This window comes from Phodopus roborovskii, unplaced genomic scaffold, assembly GCF_943737965.1.
Source record: "Phodopus roborovskii unplaced genomic scaffold, PHOROB, whole genome shotgun sequence".
Lineage (NCBI taxonomy): Eukaryota > Metazoa > Chordata > Mammalia > Rodentia > Cricetidae > Phodopus > Phodopus roborovskii.
Window position 1 is genome coordinate 46,777,278 of NW_026126480.1, and position 20,840 is coordinate 46,798,117.

Consider the following 20,840-nt stretch of genomic DNA (forward strand, 5'->3'; position numbering starts at 1 on the left):
GCAAGCAAGGAAGCATTTGGGTTTTCTCAGTTTTTGACTGCAGATATCATGTAGCTAGCTTTTCGAAGTTCCTGCCTTGACTTTCCCAAAATGGTAGACTGGAATTGCAAGCTGAAACACACCTATTTGTTCCCAAAGTTGCTTTTCATTGGGGACTTGGTTATAGCAGCTGAAATGAAACCAGAACACCCTATCACAGGACAAAACAAAAGAGTGAGGGAACAAGAGACTGGGATATAGCGTATTGGCACAGCACTTGGTCCTAGGTTCTATTTCTAGTATAGGAAGGGGCATGGAGCAAAGAGAAGCAGGGAGGACAGAACTGAGTGTTGGCATCCGGAATAGCATTTGCTCACTGAAACCTGAAAGCATCTCTCTGGCTACAGAGCCTTGGAAAGCAGCTCTAGGAGCCGGGAAGTCAAGGGTTAAGGGTTGGAACACCCACGTGCAACTCGCGGGCGCTGCTCATGGCTGCTCACATCCAGCACGCAATGAGGGTGAGTGATTCCTACCAGGGATAGTCCCGCGTACTCGCGTGGCCCTCAGCGACCCGCAGGCACATTTAAGCAGGCTGGTTTTTAGAACCCCGCCTTGCGTGGCAGGGTCCTCTGCAGCCCCAGGGTCATTTTCAGCAATGTCGTCTCTCACTTGAACCGACCCGAGACTTATTTCTTAAAGGAATAAGCGAAGCGATCTGGGGAAGCCAGGGGGCGGGCGACGCTGGGCCGGCGCCGGCTGGAGCGCCTGCAGGGGCGGGCCGGGGTTCGGGGCGCTGCCCGCGGTGACGCGCGGCCCCCGCCCGCCGCAGCGACACTGCGATGGTTGAGGCCGTCGGACTCCACTGCCCGAAGCCTGATCGCGGGGAACCTTGGTGAGCAGTGGCGCTGTCCTTGGGATCCCACACACCCCACAGCTGACCCGGGAGGGGACGAGGGACGCGCTCATCAGGGCCCTTTACGCTCCGCCGGGCGCCTGGCACCGAGTGTCTAGGGCTGGCGGCTGCCCTGCGCTGTGGGCTGGAGGTGGCACGGGGTACTGGGGATGACACCGGGATGGAACGAAGTGGTGACGCCCAGGGTGGCGGAGATGGCACCGGAATAGAAAAGGGTGACGACGCCCAGGGTGGATGGGATGGCGCAAGGTAGCGACTCTCGGGGTGGCACCGGGATGGAGCAGGATGCACCGGGGTGGAGCAGGGTGGCGGGGCTCGCTCGACTTCCTCTTCCCCCACCCCCTCCAGTGACCAGGGGTCCGGAGGCCTTGCCCAGTTTGGGGTCTTCTTTGCCTCTCTAGATTGCTTGCGCTCCATTGGCCATTTATTTCACCGAACCGGTTTCCCGCGGTGTGCCGGAGCAGGGCCAGCCCTGCGCAGGCCTAGGGAGCCGCCGGTGACGCTGCGCTGGGTGTGGACGCGCAGGTGCGCCACCGCCAGGGACTAGCGACCGACTCCACAGTACCTCCTCCAGGATGGTGCTGCTGGGAGCCTTTTTAGATTTTTATTTTGGGGCAGATGGCTTAAATTTTTCCCATGTCCCCCTTTCCGGAATGGACATACAGCAGTGGGACGCTGTGGATATGCGGAGACCACCGAATTACCATTTGCTTGCATTTGGGAGTTGGTGAGGGGATACCAGCCTTGCCAGTTTTTCTAAGGAAAGGAGGTGCTATCCACTGACCTTGCCCTGTTTTAAAAAACAGTTGGGATTAAAAAACAAACAAAAAACAAACCTTCTGCTTCCCAGCTAGACTCAGGCTTTCTCCACAAGGTGGTGAACCGCGCAAAGCCCCCCTATGCAGGCTGCCTGTAAATATAGTAAGCTGGTGGTGAAGCCGGTGGTGACTCACAGATCTGGGTGCTCACTGGCAGAACAACAGGACACCAGAAATGGTTCTGGCCTTGGTTGTGGGTCCCAACTAGAGAGCGGAGTTGCAGGAGGATGTGCTTCCTGCTTGTGGTGTGGGTGGAGTAAAAAAAAAGGCCAAGACTTTCTTTCCATCAAGATACGGGATTAAACAGCAGAACACAAGGCCTTCTTCTCTCAGGGAGCCAATGTGTGGCTGTGAATTCATACGCTTATAGCAGTCACCTGCAGTATTGCACTCTACACTAGGGGAGGAGGAGCCTGGTTTACCTTCTTGTTTGTAACCAAGCTTTGAGGCACAGAAACACGGAAGACGTTGGACTGTTTTCTGCAGGAAGAGTGCTGGCCAAGCCCATGTGGTTCCATGTGGTTTCTGTGTCTGTGAACCTGTTTCCCCTTGCCAGGGGTTGCCCTGGCAGAGCCAGGATCCATGGCTGTAAGGAAGTGCCATGCAAACTGGTTTGACCCTAGTTTACAAGAGTCAGGCATGTGCGAGCCACCACAGCTAGCTCAAACAAAGACTAGGTAAGTAAACATTGCGATTTGGAGAGGAAAAGATGGATGTAGGCTGAGTCCCGATGGCCCAAAGAACCTGTCACCAGTGGTCTTTGCTGTCCTGCCTCTCCCATTTCTCACACTGGAAGAATCTGCCACCCACAATCTGATCATAGCAGGCAACTGACAGCAGTCGACCAGCTGGTTCAAGGTCTGGAGTTTGGGTACCGAAGTTTGTGTTCATTGTGATTTCAAAATCCAGGAGAATGAAAACTGCTATAATAATTAAAATATGCTGCTGGTTGTGGTGTCTCACACCATAGTTCCAGCACTCTGGAGGCTGAGGCAGAAGGATTGCTTTGAGTTTAGGCTGGGCTATAGAGTGTGCTCCACACCCTGTCATAAGTAGCAGTTCAGACATTGTCCTGATTCTCTTATGGCTGGAGACTGCACATGAATCCTTCACCATCACCTTGCCTAGGTCTCTAGTGAGAACAGCATAGCCTGCTCCATCAGAACAACCAGATGGGCCCTTCCCCCACCTCCCTGCTATTTTTGGCTTTATTATGGCAGGTGAGAGCACTTTTCAGGATGTATATATCCTCTTAACAGATTCTAAGCATAATGGTTTCAGTGTGAAATGTCTCCCACATGCATGAACATCTTGTCTTCAGAGCCTCAGCCACTGAGCCCCCCTGCTATGAACCTGAACAATACAATCAGTCCTCCTTTAAGTTCCCTTTGACCTAGCATTGGGTGGCAGCAACGAGAAAAGCCACACACAAAGTTCATAACACTTCCAGTGTCGGTCATGGCCAATTACCAGCTGTGAGCAGTGTTCCATAGTAGATATCTAGAGCAGGTGTCTGCCCCTACTGTTCACCATTGCAATCTTATGAGTGTCTGGCTTGGCCATGGAGGACACCTCATAAGTGGAGGCATATGGCTCTTGTCTGTGATTGATTTATTTGACTTTCCATAATGTCCTTAAGCAGCATGTTCAGTCATGCTTCTGTAAATGGTAAACTCCCTTCTTTGTCAAATCCAATTATATCACCATGTGTACCCCTCCCCATTTTTCAATCCCTTCTTGAGTGCTCTTAGCCCACTTTAGTCAGTGGATTTGCTGTGGATCACTACAGTACCATGAGTGTGTTTTGCAACTCAGGAGTTGATTGGGAGGAAAGTGGCCACAGGAGATCTATGTGTGCTCTGCTGGGCTTATCCTGTCCTATGTGGTTGTGTGTAGGAGCCAGGAATGGTGCTGTCCAGCTTGGGTACAGGTGTCACAGCCTGGAGCTTGGGAGAAGATGCTGCTAGCAGTGTTCCTGGCCTGGTTAGGTGCTTCCTTTGAGTGTTAAGAATATAGGAGGTGCAGCCCACACTCACTGGCTGACCTAGGCCAACAAGACTACTGTATTCACCAGGTCTCCTCAAACCCCGTGGGTATATTCTATGGTTGGTGATTGTCTAGGAATAAACAGAATTGAACAGAAGCTGTTGCCTGGCATGACTGGTACAGGAAAGGGAGCAGCTAAGCTACAGAGGGCCTTAAACTCTCCCTGGAAGTAGATAGAACTCAAGGGCAGGGTCTATGGTGGTGTCTGCAAGGACCTTCACCTTTTAAGAGACCTGGTCTGCCCTGCTGAGGCCCTGAACTTCGTTTGCACAAAATGTGTCTGTCTCTTTCTTCACTTCCCTCTGTAGTAAGCCAGATTGGATTACCTTGTGTTTCTCACCTGCACTGGGACTGGAGGATCAGAGGGTAGGTCCAGCATGGAGACATTGGTGACAGCATTCCTTTTGCCACTGGGGCCTTGCTGGCCTTACAGCTATGCTTTCATACTTTGGGTACCTCTGCAGTTCTGATTCTTTCAGAAAGATTGGCCCTCCCAATTGCCCTTCACACAAGCAGTAGACTGTAGACTGTGCACTCAGAAAGAAGCATCCCTTCCTACTGGCTCATTTGCTTTCCTTATCTCTCCCTTTCTTCTGTCTTTTGTGATGTGTGTGTGTGAGCATGCATGTCAGTACATACATCATATCACACATATGTGGAGGTAAACACTGATCCTCAACTTCCATCTTGAGACAGATCTCTTGTTGTTTGCCACTGCACAATGTTAGGCTAGCTGTCTCCAGAGGCTCTGGGATTCTTCTGTCTCCAACTCCCATAAATCTCAAGTAGGGGCACTAGGATCACAGACACATGACCCACACATGGGTTCTGGGGATTCAAACTCGAGTTTTCATACTTTCATGGAGTGGTTAAGACCTATTGAACTATCTCGCAGGCCTCTTTTTCTTCTCCTTCTTTTCCTTTTTTATTTGATGTGTATTGGTGTTTTGCCATGGATGTTGGGTCCCCTGGACCTGAAATTACAGTTGTGAGCTGCCATGTGGGTGCTGGGAATTGAACCCAGATCCTCTAGAAGAGCAGCCAGTGCTCTTAACCACTGAGACATCTCTCCAGCTCCTCTTTTCCTTTTGTTATTTCTTTGTTGTTGTTGTTGTTTTGAGGCATTGTCTCATTGTGTAACCCAGGCTGGCTTGGGCTGAACTCACTTTGTAGCCCAGCTCACACTTATGGCAGTTCTCCTGTCCTAGCCTCTTGTGTGTGGGGATTACAGGTATACAACACCATACCTAGCATTTTGACCGATTGCTTTCTAACTTAGCTGTTTCCCCTCTGCTGATGTTTTATGGCCTCTGTATTATATCCAGTTTTGTTACACACGCATGTCCCTGCTACAAACCAGGCTACTCTCGGTTCTAGGCTGGCATCTTTCAGAGTGGAGAAATGCAGAGCAGGATTGTGTTGGTTCAGTGCTCACCTTTGATAGGAGGTTGGCAGGTAAATGGTTTTTGCCATGTCCATTGGGCACTGGTGAAGCCTGTGTCCTCAGAACTTCAGAGTGAACTGTCGAAGAATCACTAAGAAGCCTGGGTTAGGGGGACCTTCCAGCCACCACCACCCTCAGCTGATATTCCAGAGAGAGGAACCTTCTGGAGCCAGGGCTTGGGAGCCTGTGTGTTCTTCCCTGGGCTCCAAGGCTAAGGATCTTCTATGCCCTCTCCTCTCTCCCCACCTCATAGCACTTGAATTAAAATCCCTGGAGGAGAATGCTTTGGAAGTAAGCCTAGGTGGAACTGAGGTTCAAGATTCTTCTCCTTCTTCACCCATGCCCAGTGCCAACCCTGACTGTCTGAGGGCGCAAACAGGCTGTGTAGGGCTACCCAGGGCAAGGTCAGTGGAGGCCTTTCTGGAGACACCAGAGGAAGCTGCTATCTCCCACTGTCCCCGGGGATTCTACTACATGACAGGCTTAAAGAGGGATGGAGGTGACTTTGTAGGCTGTGTGCCTACAAAGTTTTAATTGTGAAGAAACACACATTATGCAAAAGGACACCTGGGGGCTGGAGAGATGGCTCAGAGGTTAAGAGCACTGACTTTTTCCAGAGGTCCTGAGTTCAATTTCTAGCAACCATCTATATAGGTGGTTCACAACCATCTATAATGAGATCTGATGCTCTCTGCTGGCACCCAGGCAGACATGCAGATAGAATATTGTATACACAATGAATAAATAAATCTTTTTAAAAAATGAAATACAATAAAATTGGGCACCTGAACCTGTTATCTTGAGCATGGTTCTGTGGCATTAAGTGCATTTATACTTTTGCAAAACCATCATGGCCATCACCCTCCTCCAGCTCCATTTTCGTCTGGCATAACTGAAATGTTAGGAGCTGGAGAAACAGCTCAATGGTTAAGAGTCCCTTCTGCCCTTCCAAGTGTTAGAGACACTTGGTGTCACACAAAGGAATTTTCTTTTTATAAAAAACAATTTTTTGATATAAGGGTGTCCCACGACCCAAATAGGCCTAGTAAGCACACTGGGTCAGGAAGAACACTTACTTGGTTTTTAGTCTAAAGCAGGTGGTGACTGTACCCCGAGGGGTACAGTGTAAACAAAAGTTTTAAAACAAAAGTTTTAAAAGTCGGGGGAGCTTAATGGTGTGTGTGTGTGTGGGGGGGGAACTCGTGACCCTTGGCAGGCCGACTACCTCTACTAGAATAAACTTTATTCAAGAGGACCTAAGTAGAGTTCCCAGCACCCATGTTGGGTATCTCATAAGTGCCTGTAAGTCCAGTTCCAGAAGATTTGACACACTCTCCTGGCCTTTGTAGAAACATGTAGACACACAGACATATAAATTAAAAATAAATTATATATATTATACGTATAATATATATATACATACATAATATATATATATATATATATATATATATATATATATGTGACAGGGTTTCTCTGTATAGCGTTGGAGCTTTGGAACTCACTCTGTACACCAGACTGGCCTCAGACTCACAGAGATCCACCTGCCTCTGCCTCCTGAGTGCTGGGACTAAAGGCATGTGCCACCAATGCTGGGCCCAAAAAAAAAAAAAAAATCTTTTTAAAAACCCTGAAACTTCATCCTCCTTAATGACAACTCCCCGTGGATCTCCCATGCCCCCAGTCTCTGTTCTGGCTGTTCTGGGGACATCAGAAGTGAAAATCACAGTGTGGATCTTCTTGTGACTGGCTTATCTTACCAAGCGTCATTTCTTCAGTCCTCATTATGCTGCACTGTGACACTCATCTATGCCGCTGAGTGTGCTGGCATCCCCTTCTGTCCTCTTCTTTTTAATTAAAAAAATTTTAAATTCATGCATGTCTCTGGTGTCAACAGGCTGGAGGAGGGCATCAGATACCCTGGAACTGGAGTTGCAGGAGTGGGGAGCTGCCTAACACGGGTGCTGGGATTTGAACTAGTATCCTTTGGAAGAGCAACAAGTGCTCTTAACTGATAAGCCTTCTTACCTTCTTTCCTTCTTTCTTAAGGCTGGGGAAGACCATTATTGTTTGCATTTATCCTTAAGTGTATGTGTGTGTTGTCCACATCTTTACCTTGAATACAGTGCCTCTGTGGACATGGCTGTGGGAATAACTGAGGCTGTTTTCATACTATCTATATCCAGAGTCCACTATTAGTGTGAATCCCTGAGCCACTCTATTTATTTATTTAGAAATAGGATATCATTATGTAGCCCTGGTTGGCTTCAAACTCACAGAGATCCCAAGTGCTGGGACTAAAGGTATGTGTCTTTTTCCCAAGTGCTGGGATTAAACGTGTGTGCCACACTCATCCTGAGCCCCTCTTTTTTGTTTGTTTGTTTGTTCTGTTTTTCAAGACAGAGTTTCTCTGTGTAGCCTTGGCTGTCCTGGAGCTTACTCTGCAGACCAGGATGGCCTCGAACTCAAAGATTCGCCTGCCTCTGCCTCCCAAGTACTGGGATTAAAGTTGTGTACTTCCACCCTCTGGTGGAGACCTTTTAAAACAAAACAAAACCCAAAAACAAAACAAAACAAAACAAAACAAACAAACCCAAAGCACTGCCTGCACCCAGAGTGGAGTTCCAGATCATATGGCCGTCTGTCTGAGGTGCTGCCACAATGTTCCCATAGTGCCAGCCTCAGTTTCCATTTCCACCAGTGGTATAAAAGGTTGCAACTCCTGTGCCGCACTTGCTTTCTGTTTTTTCCATGGGCACACATCATCCTGTGGCTGCAAGGTGGTGTCCCCCTGTGGATTTGATTGGCATGTCTGCGGTGGTTACTGACAATAAGCATCATCCACCTCTATGCTTGCTGCCATCTGTATGCTGGTGTCTCTCTTCCTCTTGACATCTCTGGGAAGCTCTTCCAGTAGATTTTAAGCCCTTTGAGAAGATCCATACCTGACTTTCTTCCCCACTTCCTAGGTGCAGGTAAGGACTACACTATAGGTGTAGTTCAGGTTCCCCATATCTTAGAGGAGCCTGGAGTGTAGTGAGCAAAGTAAGCGAAAACTCAAGGCATTTGTTTATAGTACTTTACTAAACTAAGCTTTAGTCTTAGATTTGGTGAGGGGGGGAGGTTGGGGGTAAGATTTACACAGTGACATCTCTTTGTGGTAAGCACCTTTCCTCCTGGGGTTGCATAGGCATGAGGACACACACCCCAGCCCTGGCACATGCAGGAGAATTCTCATACCAAGAGCCCGCCCCACCCCCAGCTCTGCTGTCCCCACAGGAAGAGGTAGCTCTTTCCTTAACACATTAGCTCAGCCCCCTGCACTTCACAAGAACAGACCTGCCAGGCTATGCCTTTGTGTCTGGGCTCTTTCACGAGTGCCATGTTTCTGGGCTGACCCACTTTCATCCGTGTCATACTCGTCATTGCTGAGGAGCCGTGCATTGTACGGTTCTGTGTCTCTCTCAGCCATTCACCTGCTGAGGGACACAGGGGCAGCTGCCAGTCTCGGGCTGTCATAAAAAAGTGTTTCTTGATATTCCTTTTCTTTTCTCCTCCTCTTCTGCCCTAGCTGTGCTGGAACTCAGGCTGGCCTCCAATTCACAGAGACCCACCTTCCTCTGCATCCTGAGTGCTGGGATTAGAGATACACCACTATGCCTGGCTTGATGTTGCTTTTATAAAAATCAAAGTTTTGTTTTTGCCCAATCTGTTTTAGTTTATTTTTAATTAGTTAATTTGTGTGTTGGTGTGTGTGTGTTTAAGGACAATTTGCAGGAGTCAGTCGCCTTTCCATCATGTGGGTTCTAGCAATTGCACTCAGGTCACCAGGCTTGGCAGCAAGTGCCTTTACTCTCAGAGTCATCTTGCTGGTCCTAGTTATTTATTTTTCAATTAAATATTTTAGATTAGCATACAAAGTAATGAATTATACCAAGGTGTCTTCATACATGTGTTAAAATTATAATTCAGCTTTGGTTATCATACAAAGAAATGGGTTTCACGATGTCATTTCCAGACACAGATATCATGTTTTTTATTTTTATTTCTCCTCTCCCCAACTTCCCTCCTCTGTCCCCTCTCTCTTTTCCTGGTCCCTTTCATCCCCGGTTCTCCCCTGTTCTGTTTCATGTTACACTTACCCTATTACCATTTCTTCTCCCTACTTACCCTCCCTTTATACCTCCTCTTCTCCTTTAATCCTAGCACTCAGGAAGCAGAGGCAGGGGGATTTCTGTGAGTCTGAGGTCAGCTTTATCTACCTAATGACTTCTAGTCTGGGCTACATAGTGAGACTCTGTATTACAAAAAAGTGAAAAATGGACTATCAACCTGTCCTTATTTTCTGTCTCAGAGTCCCATCCTGGTCCCTATGGTGCACCAGTTATGTCTCCTGGCTCAGCCTTCCTGTTTTCCATGGCCTTGAGGCTTGGGAGGCTACTGATGTTGTTTATCACTTGAGTTTACCTGATGTGTCATGTCAAACAGAGGGAGGATGTGATCTGGGAACAAGAAAACCTCAGCAGGGACACCGGGCCCAAGGTGTTGGACATCCTGTAGTTCCCAGTACCAATGCCCCTACCCTGGGATGAGGTGCTCTGTAAGGTGGCAGCTTTCCCTTGCTGGTTGGTATCATCATGCTGAGCCTGTGCAGTCATTTCCTGTTCTGCTTCTGGCTTGAAAACTGTGCACTTGCATCTTGTGGGCTCTGGTGGGGCGCACCCAAGGCTGCAAGTCCCTTCTTCCCATTTGCAACCATTAAGTGCAGTTTTGTGGCGAGGAAAGGCGGTTCACATTCCTTGGTGATGAACTTATTTCAATCAGCAGAGGAATCCAGTAGTAACTTTATGCCAAGGCCAAATTCCAGTGATAACAGCCTTTATCTATCTCTGCAAATGTCTCTAGTTTCAGCTTTCAGATACAGGAAGGCCCCTGTAAGCTTTCCATAATCCTGGGTCAGGGGAGAGGCTCTCATTCCATAACCCAGGCTGGCCTTTGACCTCTTGCAAGTGTGAGGGTAGCAGGCATGCGCTGTGCCTTGCTCTGTATCCAGAGCTCAATGCCCGTTTGCTCTTGATTCTGGAACTTAATTGATCTTTTTGCCTGAAAGCCTTGAAGACTTTGTCTTTCTGTAGCTTTGATGTCTCATAGTTTTACTAGATATGTGTTGGAGTCAATAAACTGGATTTAGCTTTCTAGAGACCTGGTGAACCCTTTGACATTCAAGGGTTCTTTTTAAATCCATATGGGAAGCTTCCTTGTTATAGCTTTAAATTTTATTTATTTATTTATTTATTTATTTATTTATTTATTTTATATGTAGGGGCATTTTTGACTCTCTCTCTCTCTCTCTCTCTCTCTCTCTCTGTGTGTGTGTGTGTGTGTATTTAGTGTTCCACAAGGCCAGAAGAGGGTGTTGGATCCCCTGGAACTGGAGTTACAGAAGTCTGTGAACCTTCATGTGGGTGCTGTAATAACACATGTCCCTAGAAAAGTAGCCAGTGCTCTTAACTGCTGAGATATTCTCTGGTTGTCCTGGTTATAGTTTTAAATGTTCTCTGGCTCTTTTGCATGTCTTTGCCTCTGTCTCTCTCTTCCAGGGACATGTGTCTCTCTCTAACTTTTGAAGAAAGTTCCTGTCCCCTCCCCTCCATTCCTCACATTTCTTTACACTGTAGCCCATGCTGGCTTGGAATTCACTGTGTGATCCCCACTGGCCTTGGACTCATGAATTCTGCACAGTCCACTCAAGTGACTGAAGATAAAAGGCATGAACTCTGGAGACCAGGCTGGCCTCGAACTTGGAGAACCAGCTACCTCTGCCTCCTGAGTGCTAGAATTAAAAGCATATGTTACCAGGCCTGGCCCTTTTACTGTTTTCTTTTCTGAGACAAGGTTTCTCTGTGGTTTTGGAGGCTGTTCTGGAACTAGCTCTTGTAGATCAGCCTGGTCTCGAACTCACAGAGATCCACCTGCCTCTGCCTCCCAAGTGCTGGGATTAAAGGCGATTACCACCAAGGCTCAGTTTTTACTGTTTTCTTTATGTAATTTTATTTTCTTTTATCTCTTTCCTTATTGATCTTCAATGTCTCTTATTAAATTTTCATTTGAGTCTGTTTTCCCTTGAGCATCTTAATTTCCCATTTTAAAGGTATTTTTCCTTATCCCAGCACTTGGGGAGTAGAGGCAGGTGGAACTCTGAGTTTGAGGTCAGCCTGGTCTACAGAGTGAGTTCCAGGACAGCCAGGACTACACAGAGAAACTTTGTCTTGAAAAAAACAAACACAAAAAAAGATGTGTGTTTTTCTTCTAGTCATTCAATAATTCTTTTATTTCTTCTCCCCCTCCTTCTTCTCCTTCTCTCTTCCCCTCCTCCTTCTATCTACTTTGGCTTTGTGATTTTTTCTTATTTTACCCCTCATGACAGGATATCTTGTAGTCCAAGTTGGCCTTGAATTCATTGTGTAGCTGAGGCTGACCTTGAACTACTGCGTCTATCTCCAGAGTGCTGGCATTATAGGTGTATGACCCTCCTTCTCATTTTAGCTTTTGAACAATAGTTATGTTTTTTGTTTGTTTGCTATTGTTTTGTTGTCATGCCCTCAGACTGTTTAGGAAGTTGTCTTTTGCTCTGTGTACAGTTTTCCTGCCTTGGGTTGTTTTAGAGACGAGTGTGTACCTTGTTCAGTTTTCCTCATGGGAAGTCTCCTTTCTCAGTTCCCGCAGATCTCTCCTGTGGACGTGGCTTCCCTGTACAAGATTGCTTTGAGGGCACACTGTCGTTCCAGGTTGATGGAACCCTGGCATTGAATGATAGCTTTCTCTTTCTCCTTTTCTCTCTCCTTTTTAACTTGATTATCTCCCCTCCACCCCGTCTCTCCTTTATGTATTCAAGACTGGCTTTGAGCTGGCCTGTTCTCTGACCTCAGCCATCACAGGCTAGGATTACAAGTGTGTACACTATGCCCAGCTATCCTCGATTCCTTAGGCAAGAGCTATAGCACTGAGATACAGTCCCAGACCTTAGATTTTTATGGGTGGCTCTAGGTATTGAATCTAAGGCTTTCAACAATCTAGGCAAGCCCTGTGCTCCTGAACTTCATCCCTGTCCCTACCCTTGCCTCCCTTTAAGTCACATGTCTGCAGCCTGCTCTTTTCCAAGACAGTGGCCTTCTGGGTTCTTTGAGATCCCTGCTGTGACCTGGCCAGCAACTGCCCAGTTTCCTTCAGCTGGTGGCTCCCACTCACCTGGGCTGTACACTCCTTCCCTGTCTGTTTCTTGTGAGTTTCCCAGGCCTGCCTTTGCTTTCCACAAGGGCCTGAGGCTGGAGTGGGTGAACAGCAGGAGGGTGCAGCCTGGGATCTGTTCCTTTTTCTTTTCACTCACATTTGCTTGGCAGTTTTGATGTTTTCTGTCTCTAAGTGTAGATCTGTGAAGAATTTTTAAGGCCATGGAGTTGGTTGTATGGTTTAGGGAGTTGGCTAGTCCAATCATGTGTGATCTTTCAGGATGCTCATTCTTGTACAAGTCTGTGAACTTGTATTCTGGGGCAATTCCTTAGAGTAGAACTGTTGAGCCATAGGACAGGGGTGTGTGTGTGTGTGTGTGTGTGTGTGTGTGTGTGTGTGTGTGTATGGTTATGAGTGTGAGTGGAGGTCAGAGGTTGATATCAGTGTCTTCCTAAGTCAACATTTACCTTATTTTTGGAAGCAGGGTCTCTCACTAAGTCTGGAGCTCATTGCTTCCACTAAACTGGCTGGCCAGCAAGCCGTGGGACCCTTCTATCCCTGCCTCCCAGCCAGCTGTTCTAGGGCTGGCCACTGGCACTCTTGCTGCTTTTTCTGTCTCTCCAGGAGCCTTTCAATGGCTGTGAAAGGGGACAGCAAGCTATTTCCACAAGAGTCCTTTTTGGGTAGACAGAGGAGGAGTTAGTTCATCACCAAAGGACTCTACACTCTTCTTCATGGATAGCTGCAGAGAGGCTGGAGCAGGTGTGAAGTGGGCTGTCCCAGTACACGTGACAAGTGTCCTCCTGTGATGTACAGAGCGCACGCCAAGTTGTACTTTGTTGCCTGTGTGCAGAACATCAGCATTTGAGAAATGATGTGGGTAAATTAAAACACAACCTTCTCCCCAGCATTAGAGGATACCAAGTGCCAGTCAGCTTTGCCAGAAGCTGCAATGGAACCAAAAGGCAGAAAGAGAGATTGTGACAAAACACTGTCATGGTCCACATGGCAACAGAACCAGCTGGCAGGATCTGGGCATGGAAATTGCCTCAAGTCCCAGCTTTAATTAATGCCTGCTTGAGTGTGTCATGTCCCTGCTTGACCTTTCGGTTTATTTCTTTCTGACGTCTTTTTATGTTATTGTTTGTTTTTTTTTTTTTTGAGACCGGGTTTCTCTGTGTTTTTGGAGGCTGTTCTGGAACTCCCTCAGGCAGGCCGGAACTCCCTCCCTCTGGAACTCCTCCAGGCTGACCTTGAACTCACAGAGATTCGCCTGTCTCTGCCTCCTCAGTACTGGGATTAAAGGCATGCACCACCACTGCCCTGGCTCTTTCTGGAATCTTCAACCTTTTGTGTGAACTTGAGAACTTTGTCAGCAGGAGCTTAGCACTGATGTCCTGGCTTTGACTCCTCTCACACCAAAGTTTGTGTGCCTTCATCTTAATAGTTAGCCTTCTCCCCACGTGAACTGTGGGCTTCAAACCCCTATTTCCTCATCTGGTTCAAAGACCCTGAGGAGAAATTTCAGCCCCACCTACACACTGGGAACAATGTCATTCCAAATTCATTTTCAAGGTGTTGTTGACCCTGGTCTACCTGGGCACTAGTGCTACTCTTGTCTGTCTGTCTGTTCTTACCAGCATTGGCTGCAACTTGTCATTGCATGAGAGTGTTTGGGTGAGTATTCTGTCCTTGTGACATTGGGCTTACAAAGAAGAAAGGTTTTTTTTTTTTTTTTTTTTTTTTTGGTTTGTGGTTGTAGAGGCCATGACTAACTTCCAGGGTCCCTACTGAGCCATGGATGACACTGCACATTATAGCAGAGGAGGCCACTTATCTAGTAGTGGTCAGAAAGGCTCTGCAGTCCCAGTGTCCCCTTCAAGGCACAAGGCACACTCTCTAACCTAACACCCTCCACCAGGACTTACCTGTTATAGGTTCTGCCTTTCCAGACTTTCACACTTGGTTTTTGGGGAACATGCCTTCAAGCTACAGCAGAGCTCATGGCTCTCAGTCTCGCCCTACAGTCTACCACTTGGGCACAGCCTGCCTTACTTCCAGTGGGTAGTAGGCTTTGGCACATCCTCTTGCTTTGGTGAATCCTGACTTTCCAAAACCTTGACCTTTCCCCCAGCTCAGCCTGTTAGGCTTGGATAAGGAAGGTGCCCAGAGCCAGGCACCCGGAAGTGGTAGATGTGACACATCCATAACAACTCCTTTCCGTGAGATGGTTAAAAGCCTTTGAAATACACATGTCTACAAACCTTGGCATTGATGGAAGTTGTAGAGGGTGGGTCTCACAACTGCAGAAGGGTACTGGGCTCTTTAGAGGGTGTGGGAGTTGCTATGGGCTTAAGTGAATTCTTAGGAAAGCCTTTATGTTTGCTCCAGAGTGTGAAGGTATAGAAACTTCCTGCCTTGCATTGCCTGCATGCTCCGTCCTCATGGATGATGAGTGGGCCATGACAGCTTAGAAAGGACAAATCAGTTCTTCCTTAGAGCCAACACATAAAGCCCCAAACCAGACTCTGCCTGTTGCTGTTTGGGCTGTCAGGTGTCTCAGGTGAGCAGGGCTCATGGTGGACTGGTTGTGGAAGTAGGGTCTCACAGGATAGCTCTCTGGGCTGTTTACCAGCACTTGGGATGTGAGGGCAAGCTGCCTTCCCAGGGTGTTTCAGTGGCTCCTGGAGTCCCTGAGGCTGCATGCAGACTGTGACTTGGGCAAAGGTTTCTGTGCTAGTCGAGCACAGAGGGGCTTCTGAGAAGGAGTTGGCGCTGGACTAAGTTAGAGGTAGGGATGAACTTCCTTCCTAAGGACTAGGATTGATTTACGGTTGGGGAGCTAGTGCAGGGCAGATGGCTTCCCACAGGATAGGCAGGTACTCATGCCTTATTTCCATTGCAGCTTTGAGTGTGCCTCCCACACTTCTGTGTATCTTTGAACAAAAGCAATCAAGGCTTAAGCCTGCAGCATGTACTCACAAGGTTTTCTCTGACAGGAGTCTTAACCAGCCCGTGAGACTTCATTGGCCCCATGTTCCTTTTGCAAGTTGAGGATATAGTCCCTGGGCCTTGTGTACCTGGGCTGATTTTTCTCCCACAAGGCTGTAGGATCAGGGTCCTCTCCGTGAACTTGAGTCTTGGCTGTGTCCTATAGCACACTAGTAGGTTTTCTTTTTAAACATTTAAAATTATATTTATTTATTTATTTATTTATTTATTTATTTATTTTTGTGTGGTGGATGCACGTGACAGAGCATATTGCAGAAGTTAGAGAGGATACTTTGTGAGTCAGTTCTCTCCTTTTAACATGGGACTCCCAGGAATTGAGTTCAGGTTCTGAGGCTTGGTGAGACATCTCACTAGTCCCCAGGAATTGTTTTTCTTTATCATTCTTTCAAACATGGTGACTCTTGCATGGATTCTCCTGTCACCTATGCCTTGGGTACCTTCTAGTTTTGCTATGCCCAAGGTCTGCCTGCATATGTGTTGTGTCAAGAAGTTATAAACTTGGTGCCGAGAGGGAATAGATTCCCACTGTGAAGTGTTCTTGCAGGCAGGTACCCATGGCCCACAGGTATGAAAACACAGCTCCATTCCATTTGGTATCCTGCAAGATACCAAACAACACATGATCTGAAGTCTGCTTAGATCTCTGTGAGTCCACCCTGGATGGAGCTGTGGGTCTTCACAATCTTGGACGAGGCCAGGGAAGGAAGGAGGACTGATGGCTCTCCCACAGGCTAACAAACTATTGCCCTTCCCCTTTGCCATTGGAGTTTGAAATGGAGGCAGTTGCTAGGTGAATAAATGGTGGAACAGATTGCCTGGGCTTTACCAGTTTGAGCAGGGAAGACCTACATTAGACATGGCAGCTTCCACTGGAGCATAGAGAGTTTCTCCTGCTCCTTGGTCTACTGTGGCTGGTTCCAGATCTTCCAGGTGGACGGGGGCACTGGTGTGGTTGCTCCTGATCCTCTGAGGCTCTGAAGCCCATTTCTAGGCCTTGTTCTGGAAAAAGAAGATTCTCCCTGGTGGCTCAGCCTGGGTGTTGGGCGTAATTGTGGGGACCTATGTGCTTCTTCTGACTGTGCAGGGAAGGAGTTCAGTGTGCTCTGCAGATCCTGGGCCTCTCCCCTCCCCCAACTCTGCACCTGGCAGGCTGTGTTGTGTGGTTTTTTTTCCAGAGAGATAGAAAAAACAAACAAACAAACAAACAAAAACCATTCACCCAAGGTAGATAGGCCAGTGCCAAGGCAAGGAACAGGTTCCATCCATGTCTAGCTTGGTGATCCTGTGAGTTCACTGGGTTACGTATAGAGCATGGGGACTCACCCCTGGGTGACTCACAGGCAACTACACTTCTGTATGTTTCTCTAGCCAATTGATTGGTTCTTACATAGTGGCAATTGGAATCTTGGGGAGTTTAGAGACTACCTGTGGATCACAGGAAGGCCTTATGAGTTTTATGACCCATACCCCTTCCACAAGAGATCATTAATGGGCATGGTCTCATGAGATCTCAAGTAGGTCATCACATCTGCTCTGTTGCCAGATGCTGATAGTTATGATAATCCAATCTAAAGGAAACAGCTATACAACACTTGCTTCATCCACTACCTAGAAGAGCTCAACACCACACTCCCCGGGAACCCTTGATGGCATTTTATATCTCCTATGTCACTGTCACCTTGGACCCTATGCCTTACATCCTCGGAAGGTCCATGCTTCCCTTATGCATTCTCTGTGGTAGATAACTGCAGGCCTGGGGGTGGAGGGGAACCAGGGCAGAGGATCAGGGCATACTGTGACTAGTCCATGTGGGGCTGTCATTCCTCAGAGATTGGCTATCCCTTCCTCCATGGACTCTAGATCTGTGACAATCTTTGAGCTCGTGACTAGTGTGACTTGAGATGCTCTGAAGTGACATAACTCATGTACTCTCTCAGCTAGGGAACCCTGGGATCAAGCAGATGCTGAAGCCCCTCCTCTTCCTCTGTCACTTTCCTCCCACCTCAGGTGGATGTTGGATGCCAGGGATAGGGCCGCCCCAGGCCCAGCAGCAGCAGAGGCTTATCGAAGCAAGTATGACAAATATGTTTTTGGAATCCCACTCACAGAGTACCAAATCTGCCCTGAGTCCAGACTCCCATCCTGGATTCCATACTCCCATGCTGAGTTCCAGACTCCCTGTCCTGGGTTTCAGACTCCTGTCCTAGGTTCCAGATTCCTGTTCTGGGTTTCAGACTCTTCCCCTAGGTTCTATACTCCTATGCTGGGTTCCAGACTCCTCTCCCAGGTTCCAAACTCCCATACTTGGTTCCAGACTTCTGTCCTTCATTTCAGACTCCCTCTTAAGCTCAAGATTCCCTCTTAAGCTCCCAGAACCACATTCTGGGGCCTTCTACCTCCAGCCCCTGACTCCAGGCACATGCTTTCAGCCTGCATTCTACCAGAGTTCCCCTTGAAACAGAAGCAAATATGAAAAGACTCACATTTGCCGGCCCTTGAAAAGGAAGGAGAGGGCAGAATGCTTGGCAGAGCATTGCTTATGCCTGCCTTGTGTGAAGGAGACTGTTTCTAGAGTGCTGAGCAGACCCTAAGCCACACCCTGTGGTGGCAGGAAAGCTGGAGCCAAGAGTTTGCAGGAATACATGACCAGCTTCTCTGTTGTCAGGCCATGGTGGACAGAGGATGGTCAGAACAAATCCACCCTCCCTAGGTGGAGCACATGATTGAACTCAGCATACAGCTGAGGCCAGGAGACCAGCAGTTATGGCATGACAGGTACTGTTTGTGCCCTTTTGCTTTGGTCTTTCCACGGCCCCATGTACAGTTACCTCCTCCCTTCCAGTGTGGCAGAAATGTGGGGCCCTCAGCTCTGGGCATGCTGGACTGAAGGCAGCAGCTGTGCCCCATATTAGCCCCCATGAAAGTGGCACCATCCTCTTCTCCCCTCCACCAGCATGAATGCCTGCATTCTCTAATCTGGTTTGCACGACATATGCCAATTAGCAATGGGCATAATGGCACTGTGTTCCCTTTGGGTACTGAGTACAAGTCAGGGAGAGGACTCAGAAGCAAGAGGATCTGCCACCAGCCCTTCCCAGGACCAGATGGGTGTTTTGTGGGATCTTTAGCCATCTTTCCTGGAGATGAGTGTACATGGTACTGCTCTCAGAGCCTTTGAGTGCCACTTGCTCCAAAGTGGGCCCGGGGCAGGGCCTAGTTAGTGTGGCAGATTGCTGAGTTACTTCAAGTGCATGTGTGTGTGTGGGGGGGTCTGTATGGGTCTGTGTGTGCTTGTGCGTGGGAAGGACTATATCAGGGAGTAGGTGATCACATTTTCTGAGTGGATGGCACTATTGAAAATGTATACCTTAGGTTCCAGAGTCCCAGCTGCAATGCACTGGCCACACCTTCCAGGCCTGTGGTGTCCCAAGGTTCAGGGGGGCCTTCAGGGCCAGACATGGCAGAAGGTCACTGCAAATTGTATTTGCAGCTACACACCCTTACTTTTGGGTTTGTAGGCGTGAAGAAGAGTCTTTCTCCCTTCTGAGCTTTGCTTCTCCTTTGGGAGGCCCCAGTGCCAATAGGCAAGGTGACGTCATGATGCATCTCAGTGGTACTGGCTGTGTCCCATCAGCCTCTGTTCTCTAGCTGGGAATAATGCTGTGGAGTTTGCCTTCATAGAAGCCAAGCTTTCCTGTGGATGGTGGAAGGGAGGAACGTTCGGGTCAGGAGGCAAGAACCCTGACATGTCAGTGTCCATCTATTTCTACATAAAATATTCAACATAGTTAACATGGTCACTGCAAGGAGGCAACTCTGACCATGTATGGAAGGAAAGGTCAGGACTAAACCTACCACTTCTGTATTCCCAGTCCCACCTCCACAATGACTAGTGATGCTGAGCCAGTCCTCAGGATGCCCCAGCCTCAAGTCCCATACTGAAGCCATTTGCTCCATATTGCTGTATGAGTGCTCTCAGGAGAACATGGAAGCTGATAGCTTGCAAAGGCCCTCTCTACTCACAGTGGAGACAGGGGGCATAAGTTAGAGATATGGCCTGGGCTACCCACCACTATCACCAGCCGCAGTGACTCTCAGTAGTCAGACATCCAGAGACAAGGCTATTTGAATCTTGAGGGATGTTGGGAGTTTACCCATGGTTTAACCTTTTGTTGTCAGAGTACAGATGCTACTTAAAATGGTAAATAGAATTGCTGGCACCATTACAACCATGCTACATTCTTCTTCACCAACTCTCACAATGCTGGGCTTAAATGCCACTGGAATCGGCTCTATCCCAGGGTTCAGGAGGGAGAGGAAAAAAATAGAAAAATAGATAAGGGAGAGAGGAAGGGAGGGGCTCATTTAGGTGTTAGAAATATGAACCCTGGAGCTAAAAGGCACCAGAGCCAGAGCTGCAGCTGCTATGGCTAGTGGTAATTCTCCTTTCTCATGCCCAAGTGTATGTATTTTCTTACCCATTCATACACAGGAGTGGAAGGGCAAACACTACGGTAGGAAGCTACAACTTAAACTCTACCCAATACTCAGACCTCACCCCCCAAGAGCTACCTGATATGATATCAGGCTCAAAATTCCTACTAAGCCTCAAAAAAAACTTGACTGTCACCGCCATCTCTGTGTGGAAGCACTTTAGGGAGACTGAAGAGCCAGACCTTTCCTCTCCCACACTTGAGGCTCCACTTGAGATTTTCCAATAAAAAGGCAAGGGTGAGATGGGCCTGGGTGATATCCTGGTCAAGTGAGCAGCAAGCAAGAGATAACATCTTGAGGGGCACGGATAAAACAGCACAATGATCTAATAGATACTAAAAAAGAGAGAGTTCAATAAATTGCAATATCCATTCATGATGGCAAAACACAAACATTTAGCAAATTCAGAATATAGATGGGTTCTTGGACCCGATGAAAGGTGCCCAGTGGATCTACAGCCAACATCGTGCTCAATGAGAGACTGTTGAGAATTTCTCAAGTCAGAACAGTAAGGCTCTTCTTACTGTTCTCAAGTGTTACTGGTACTTATCCAAGGCCATAGAAGGAAAAATAAAAAGTAGAATTAGAAAGGAAAAAGAAATGAAGCTGTCTTCCACATATATCATCTATGCAGAAGAAAAAAAGTATGGAAGATGCTTTCAGAACTTATTATTAGTTTATCAACCTTCTCTCCCAAGGTCAATAGCAAAAGGATCACTGGCATTTTAGTGAGGGTTCTCTAGAAGAACAGAACCAGTAGTGGTGTGTGTGTGTGTGTGTGTGTGTGTGTGTGTGTGTGTGTGACTAAGGATCAAATCCAGGGCCTTGTGCAATCTAGGTAGACACTCTATCATCAAGTCACATCCCATACAACTTCACTGAAAGACATTTGAAAATTCCCAGA

General features: G+C 47.7%; 1 protein-coding gene across 24 annotated transcripts in view; it reads left to right on the top strand.

Annotated features, from left to right (window-relative positions):
* Nucleotides 1-367: 367 nt before the first annotated feature.
* Jakmip3 (Janus kinase and microtubule interacting protein 3) overlaps nt 368-20,840 on the top strand; it is a 100,240-nt gene continuing 79,767 nt past the window's right edge. For 9 of the 24 annotated variants that reach the window (XM_051193246.1, XM_051193249.1, XM_051193248.1 and 6 more), the window contains exon 1: nt 524-871. The gene's annotated coding sequence lies outside the window, so the exon portion shown is untranslated. Of the gene's footprint in view, nt 498-523; nt 872-20,840 lie in introns of those variants that run through there. The other 15 variants (XM_051193251.1, XM_051193261.1, XM_051193263.1 and 12 more) reach the window with 3 other exon arrangements.